Source organism: Lissotriton vulgaris, unplaced genomic scaffold, assembly GCF_964263255.1.
Source record: "Lissotriton vulgaris unplaced genomic scaffold, aLisVul1.2 SCAFFOLD_2170, whole genome shotgun sequence".
Classification (NCBI taxonomy): Eukaryota; Metazoa; Chordata; class Amphibia; order Caudata; family Salamandridae; genus Lissotriton; species Lissotriton vulgaris.
In genome coordinates, this window is record NW_028240702.1 from 137,486 (window position 1) to 145,558 (window position 8,073).

Here is an 8,073-nt window from a genome sequence, read left to right on the forward strand (position 1 = left end):
CCATGTGGCAGGCTCCTCCCTTGGATTACACAGCTGTAAAACAATAAACTGAACAGGGTCTGATGTGTGGATGGAAGCAAATGAAATCTTTTCTCGGCACAAGATGCCAGGACATAGTTTTATGGCCCATTAGGAACAAGGCCTGGGCAACATTTTCATTATGCCAACATAACCACGAGCAATGTCCGTAATTTCAGGTTACGCTTGTTATGCAAAATTAAAAAAAATAAATCCTTACACCATAGGCCGGAAACTTGATGCAAAATGATAGGGTTGGAGCCCATCAACAACGCGAGCGGCTGTTGTTCACAGGTTTTGTGCTTTTTTGGCTCAAATTGTATTCTTGCATCCAAAATGGATGGGAGGGTGTGTAACACTAACAGAGTGCGAAATGCTGGTTTTTGCATTTCACCTAATGCTGAGCAATTTTTGCAAACTTTCACGTAATTACACAAAGTCAAATTAACCACACCCCTAAAACCCAGTGGGTGCATGTTTGAAAAGATTGCATCATTTCCTGAGCATGCCAAGGACTGATCAAGGGCTGATTCCTCTTTCAGGTTTGATGGCTCAAGCTTTGTTAAGCATGTTTCCTTGCTGGTGCCAGAACACGTGTTATCAGTAGATACAGATGTTGTGCATGTGGCAAATTCGCTGTCTGGTGCACAAACACAAAAGCAGCTTTATAAAAGCGAGATACCTAAAAATACTGACCCTTCTCTTCTAAATTTCAGGTCTGGAGCTGACCGAAGGAGGAGTTTGTGTGGAACTTTCCTCTCGCCCTACCCACATGACCATATTCCGTCTGCATATCATATTCTCTGGTTCATCGGATGAGGCGTGTTTCGCACCTGCTTATCTGTTTTTTTGGCTACTGTTCTTTGCGAAGCCAAGCTTTGACAAGAAGAAAAGCAAGAGACGACAAAAACAATCAGTGTCTCCTAGAGAAGAAGATACGACTACAGAAAATTAAACTGAGATCTTCTGCTCTCCTCAAAACCATTGAGGGGGCGAGGGGAGCGCAATGGCTTTCACTTAACTCTCCCTCCATGACCTTCGCTACCCATCCCATCTCTCAAAAAAACACATAAAAACACAAAAATGCAATGCTTCTCCTGCAAAACCTTAAAGAACGTATGAGTCCAGGTCAAGAGGGGAAGGAGGAGGAGAAATGCGTTGGAAGATCTTGAACTGGAGGGTGGACAGCAATGCTGCTGTATCCTTATAGCTGAGGACTTTTCCAGAGGGGTTTCTTTAAGGAAGGTCTCAACTCGCGACACCTCTATAAACATGGACCACAAAACCGGACCTTGAGGAGAAAAGACTATCTTATAAGTACAGGATCCTCTTGCGGACCAAGACTTGTCTCGGAAGAGAGACACCGGGTATGAACTACTGTATTGTATGGGGCTGGCCAGGTCTTAAATCAGGGGGCTACCAAGTCACCTATGAAAGGGGGGCATCCGGCAATCCTATCAGCCTTCTACCCCTTCCTGCAGCCGGGGAGCTCCGAGATGATGCGTCGATGGAAAGCTCTTGTAGATAGAAGTAGCCTTTCTTAGTATTTTGCTCTGTTTAATGTTAATATTTTCCGTGCAAGAATTTGGGGAAGAGGGGAGGTCTTTGCCAAACCTTTTGTGTTGGAAGGGGGGGGTGAAGGAAAGGTGATGGGAGCTCCAGCCAGTGCAGTGGTCTCTGGTGAAGGATGCACGTTTGGCATTTCTTCAGTGGACTCCAGGGAGGGTCGTGGCACTGGGGTCCAGGGATAAGAGGGGTGTCCACTCCAGTCAGTGATTGAGTTTTACTACCAAACAAGGCTGTGCAAAGCCACTTCCCTGTTTGCAGTAGGCCCCTTGGCACGCTAGCTACCCTACTCAGCGTAGCAGCAGAAGGCGGGACTGCAGCCTGCTGGGAAAGGACCATTTGCTTAGTTCATGATATTCATCGTCAACTGCTTACAATAGTTTCCAAATGCCGGGGGGAGACTGCCCTGGGGGACATCACAAGATTGTGAAGGCTGCTAGGGTCCCTTGCAATCTACCAGGGTGACAAATACAGCAGGCTCAGCCCTAACAGGATTGGATCCTGCATCCATGTCCTTGCACTGGCGCGTCTGCAGGGGTCTTATCTAAATAACTGGCGTTCTGCCTCTTAAGCCGCTTCATTTACGAATCTCATCCCTTACAGCACTTTAGAACTGTCCCTTGAAATAACGCCCGACACATCATTCATTCCCCACACAGCTGCAGTGTGCTCTTAGAGACTGCTTTAAACATGACACTGACACAGTAGCGGCTGCTACGGGGCAACAGTGAAGGGGTGGGGGAGGTTAACATGTTTTATTTGAAACCTATCTTACCGGCGGCTGCCTCTCCACCATATTTTTTGCCACGTCACAGGAACTGGAAGCACCCAGGCTTCCACACTCCTCTAGCCAATCACGGTGCTGCTGATAGCAATGTCACGATTGGTCAGAGCACTGTGGTTCACAGCTCAGATGGGTACTAGGGGCCTGTGAATGTTTTCCACCCAAGCTGAGCATTACTGTTGGCGGAGAACTTGCAAAGTGCGCATGACTGTTTAGCCGGGCCAAGACGGCCAGCTAAACCGTCATGCGCACTTGGAGAGTGCCTACTACTCCTCCCCTGCCCTGTGGGCAGCCCCGCCCAGCACCTACAGAGCCCCTAGGGAAAAATAAAATGATAATAACATGGCGTTATAATTTTATTTTTCTTGTGGGGCGACGCTCCTCCACTTTAGCTGAGAAGCCACCCCTGCACTGACACCGCCTAGTCTCCTGCCTCCACCAGAATATTTTAGATTAGTTCGCATCTTTCTTCTTAGTACAATCAAAGAAGCACTAGACAACCAACTTCAACACTTCCCTAGAAAAAATGTACGTGTTAATTACAGCTTGTGTCCACAAGGTGTCAGTGTTTCCTAATAATTAAAGCAAAACTAATCGCTCTAGTGTGTGGGCATGGAGTGATGCTTGAAATTCTCTTTTTAATCCTAACATTAAGTTATTATTCAAGTAAATTTTTATATTTGGCATTTATGTGTGTTGATATACATAAAGTTATATTTATTTCAGATTACTTTGAAATCACCCATAAAACACAAACCTTCCCTCTGGAGTGAGCGGAGAGAAGCAAAGCCATTCTTAGCCCTTGGGAGATGCCATGAATCATCCGGGGCAGGAGGGGACGGGGTGTACCATGTTCAGAAACTGCGTCTAATCTCGCATCCTTCAAATTTCCCAATTTAAACAATAAACATATATTTCCCCGAAATCACGGGGAGCAACGTAAAGAAAACAAAGCATTAAAAAGTTATTAGGGTTTGGTTTAGATTTAAATGTAGGCTTGGGGGTTTGGGTCAAGGTTAGCATGCAGAGATGGGGTGTAGGGTCGGATTGAGGGTTAGGATTTATGGGTAGTATATAGGGTCAGGATTATGAATGGGGTCACTGGAATTATGTAATGCTGCAAAGTATCCCGCATTATTATGGATTTGCTGCACTTGCAACATAACCCGCCATTATATGCATAATTTGCAAATTTTAACATCCAAAATTGTTTCTATTTCCAAGCGGCTCAAAAGTTAGTAAAACCACTGCCAAATGAGTTGTGTTCAATGGCAGCCCCTTTGCAAAAGTTCACTGTTCACTTTTCAGTTCCTGATAGCTATTTTTAGATATTTAACTGAGACGTTTAAAATTAAACCTTTTCCATACAATAAAACCCATAGTGATACTATATTTTTATTATGGAGAGTTAATTATTACTTATCAATTGTACTCTTACCAAGAGAAAACAATAATCCAGGATTTTTTCAATAACCACAATAAAACATTTAATTTAATTTAATTGTCCTCAAATACTTGAATAAAATGACATTCTTCCCTACATTCCTGGACGCAAAAATTATTACATAACCTACGATTAGTTCATGAAACATACAATAAATTAACTATCAAAAGACATCCAGTGTTACTACCTGCGAAAATACCTTAATAATGAGGTAAAACTGGCATAAAATGTGCCACATAATTTGCATTTTTTGCCACAAAATTTAGTCAACAGACCCACATAATTTTCTCCCCTTCTGCCTCATAATTCCAGTGGCCCTAGCTATGGGTTAGGATGTGGGTCACAGTTGGGGTCAGCAGGCAGGTTTAGCCTTAGGTTAGAACTGCAACTCCAGTGTTTGGAGTCAGTCTTTTAGGCAACCCGCTTAGTCTGCAGAATACAAGAGATCACGCCTCGAACCGCTCAAGAGCATAGCAACACAAAGAAGAATGCAGTTGGATACTACAGGGATAGCACTTTCAAACACTCACATGTACTCATCACAAGTACGATAGTTTGTAACCGCATGCACTATTCCAGCTTAGCATAGGGGTAGTGCACTTCAAGTAACCAAGTCAGCTCTATCCCTAGATCACCCTGCCCTATCCTGTGGCTGTCCTGAGTCTGTTGGTGTCACATGTGTCAGGCGGGGCACTTGTCTATGTCAAGTCTCGCGGGACTAGTGTGACCGCAGGTCGCTTTCTCGCGCATGCATGATGTCATGAAGTGCATAGGGTTACAGACTGAGAGAAGACTCAATGCCCCCACCCCTCACTCCTACCCCTAGAATCCATGCAGATTCCCACAGATTGCCCCCTGCTGTTATTGGGAAGGGGCATTATCATGGTTTGAATGATAGCATTGTTATAATGACGCCACCGCACCCAGGAGCCCAAACTAAAGAAAACGTCCACCAGAGACAGGGTAGAGCCATGTTCTTTGACTCGTTTTGTTTAAATTGGAATAAGGGGTATACTTTGGGACTATTTGGAATTAGTTTAATGTGTGCCCCAAACTTTGGAGTGTAGGTAATAAAACAGTAACGTGTTCGTAAAAAGTGCTTAGTAACACACTGCTGCCATTTCTAAGCACTGTTACAAGCAGGCGTTACTATCACCCAATCTGTGATACTCAAAAGTTCTGAATGAATGTGACCTGAAATCAGATTTCCAGTTGAGTGTTCGTCCCAGTCATACATTTGTAATTCCGATTCGCTGGCCCGAAGGCAAACGCACTCCTGGAACGAGCATTTAGTGCCACAATATATCTGGTCATTGCCAGGCCAACTCTGCACCCTAAAATAAATTGCCTTGCATGGCCTTTTGGATGTACCAAGACCATCTGAGTACAGGGAACCAGGTATGGCTTGACAATATCGGCCCCCTGTAACAAAAGCTGGAGCTGTGCTTTTTACTAGCCCCCACTCCTCCCACCTTCTCCCCCAAGGCCGGTCGAGCAGCAGTCTGCCAGGGCTAGTTAATGTTCCCAAAATGGTCCTGGAACCAGGCCTGCAAATTCATCTTTCCCCTCCCTGCGACCATGATTCTCTCAACATCACAAAAGAAACACTCAAACAGAGCATCCCTGCTTTAAACGGAGCACCCTTTGACCCCTTCGGACGAGAAGCCAGCATACTAAATGGCTACACGGAGCTAGTGTCCCTCCATAAGGAACTAAAAAAAAAATATAAAAACAAAAAATAGCTCCTGGCCTTTTTGCTGCAAGCCTGTTAATTCTCAATAGTGGCTGTTGGTAGTTTGAAGTTAGTAAGTTGTATTATTCCGCCTCCTTAGCAGGGTAGTTTTTTGCACTTGGTAGTATATTTATTTTTCTCTTTTTCTATGTAGAGTACGGTATTTACATTTTTTTCAAAGTTTGTACCTGCCGTTTTTACTGTTTGAACCTGAGAAGGGAAGGGAGCAATTCCGCTAAGGGTTGCCGTGCAATTCAAAGCGAACTGTGGCCTGTGTGTTTTTAAGTAAATGCACAGCCTCTTTATTTCAAAATTACAGGTGGAAACTGGGAAAAGAAGCTTTTTCTTGCCAGCTGCTGCAATGCCTTTTTTCTTGAACCCCTTTTTTTCGCAGAAAAAAAGAATCACTTTAAACTGAAAAAATGTAAGATAAAGTCTACACGGTTTGTTTCCCCTCTCGATTTCTGAAAAGTAACATTGCTGTAGAAAGATATAAAAAAAAAAAAAAGACAAAAAAAGCTTTTCCTTTTTCTAATCAAGAAAGAAATAAAAAGTTGTAAAGTCAAGCTCTTGAAAAAAAGAGGCTGTTGTGCCAATGACAGGAAGCCACCTGACACACAGGAAGTGAGCTCACACAGATCTCCGTCTTGTGATGGCCTCTGACCTCTTTTCACAAGGGATGCTTTAAAATCAAACTTTTACCATATGAAAAAAAGAAAATGTTTACAATCTCTTTAATTATCATGTAATTGTAAATAATTTTGTTCAGATTAGCTATGATATGGGAAATTGTTGCCATTTTATCTATTTAAATTTTAGAAATTGACAGTTTTTCTCTCTTGGGGAGTTTTTACTTATTATTTTATTATTTAGAATCTTTTATGGGGAAATATTGGGAGTCTGCATTTCAGACAACATGCTTAATTTATTGGTTATTTATTAAATTTTGATTTGTATAATAATTTTTTTCTGTCAAAATAAAGAGGTAAAACCTGAGTATGTTTGTGATTGATAATTCTTTAACAAAGGACATGCAAGCCTGTTACGGTAAAATTAAGGCATCAGAATTGAGATGGATTCATCTCTGCAGAATGTTGACACATTTGAGAGACTGGGCACTGAATTGCAAATCAAGAACTGCAGCAAAGGTAAGAATTGTTTTTGTATATTGGTTTTAATTGAATGTCCTTTCAGAGTTTGCCGAAAATGTGAGGAGTGAGAACATTTATGTTTCACTCTTAACAGAGAGACTGTCTCTCAGTGTAGTTCATCAGCATTGGGATATTTCCATAGCCTTCTAGATCGACGTAGCAAATTCTAACAGCCATTAAAGGTTCCCTCCAGCGTCCGTGCCAAAAACGAGGGCCTTTAACAAGGGAGCGGGCCTATAATGACCGGTAGAGTCCACTACAGAGGGCTCTAAGGCTATTAGAACTTCCCCCCCTGGAGGGCTGAATGTTCTAATTTGTAAAACCAAAGGCCTTCGAGATGCCTTTGTTCACAGCAACAGCTGTGAAATGAAAAAAAACATTGGAATGTGGATGCTCTGGGCTTCTACCAGCCATTAGAAGCCCAGAGCACCCCATTGTCTTCTGTGCATCTCCATAACATTCCAATGTTCTAATATAGCCTTATAGCCCGCCGTAGCGGGCTCTACAGGCTATTAAAGTCCTGTTTCCGTGTTAAAGACCCGAGCCGAAAGCAAGAGACTTTAACAAAGGACCGGGACTTTATTAGCCGGTATAGCCCTGCTACGAAGGGCTATAAGGCTATTAGAACATTCTGCCACTAGAGGGTAGAATGTTCTAACAAATAAAACAAAGGCCCCTCGAAGCTAAAGGGGATTTAAATCCCCTCGAGCTCCGAGAAGGCTTTGTAAAACATTGGAATGTTGCTCTGCGGGCCTTCAACGGCCCATAGAAACATGGAGCACTCCATTGTAGACTCCCAACATTTCAATGTTCTAATACGGTTTAAACAAGGGTTTAAACAATGCTTTCAGATGTTCGCAGGATCTGGAAATAGAGGACGTATGAACATACACTGGAGGGCTTTTCAATTGAGTGCAACCTCTAGAAAAGATTCTAAAAGGGCAAATTAAACCATCTTCAGGGCCTGAAATCTTCTGCTGTAAGTTTGCTCCTACTTTTGGAGCAAGTTTCTGACTTTCTTGAAATTCTTAAGAAAATTCTGTGAGTGCCTCAGGAATTAGCACACTGTACATGCTGCCAGTTTGGGGGCAATCTCCCTTTCCTATCACTAAAACTGATGAATTTTGAGAGTACGTTTGCACCTTAATTCAGGCTCAGAAACCAGAGGTGTGCATTAACCCGTTCTATGCTCATGACGGAGCCGCTCCGTCATGAGCCTCGGTTGAGCTGTGCTCATGACGGAGCGGTTCCGTCATGGCCCGCTCGGCGCGGCGCGAATTTCGCGCCTGCGCTGAGCGTTCTATTGAGCGGGCGCGTTCGTGACGGAACCGCTCCGTCACGAGCACAGCTCAACCGCGGCTCGTGACGGAGCGGCTCC

At 43.5% G+C, this 8,073-nt stretch overlaps 1 protein-coding gene across 5 annotated transcripts in view; it reads left to right on the forward strand.

Moving 5' to 3' along the window:
- Positions 1-6,537, forward strand: part of LOC147672898 (CUGBP Elav-like family member 3) — a 50,147-nt gene extending 43,610 nt beyond the window's left edge. For 3 of the 5 annotated variants that reach the window (XM_086947936.1, XM_086947938.1, XM_086947939.1), the window contains exon 11: positions 735-6,537. The gene's annotated coding sequence lies outside the window, so the exon portion shown is untranslated. The remainder of the gene's footprint in view (positions 1-734) is intronic. The other 2 variants (XM_086947940.1, XM_086947937.1) reach the window with 1 other exon arrangement.
- Positions 6,538-8,073: the final 1,536 nt, after the last annotated feature.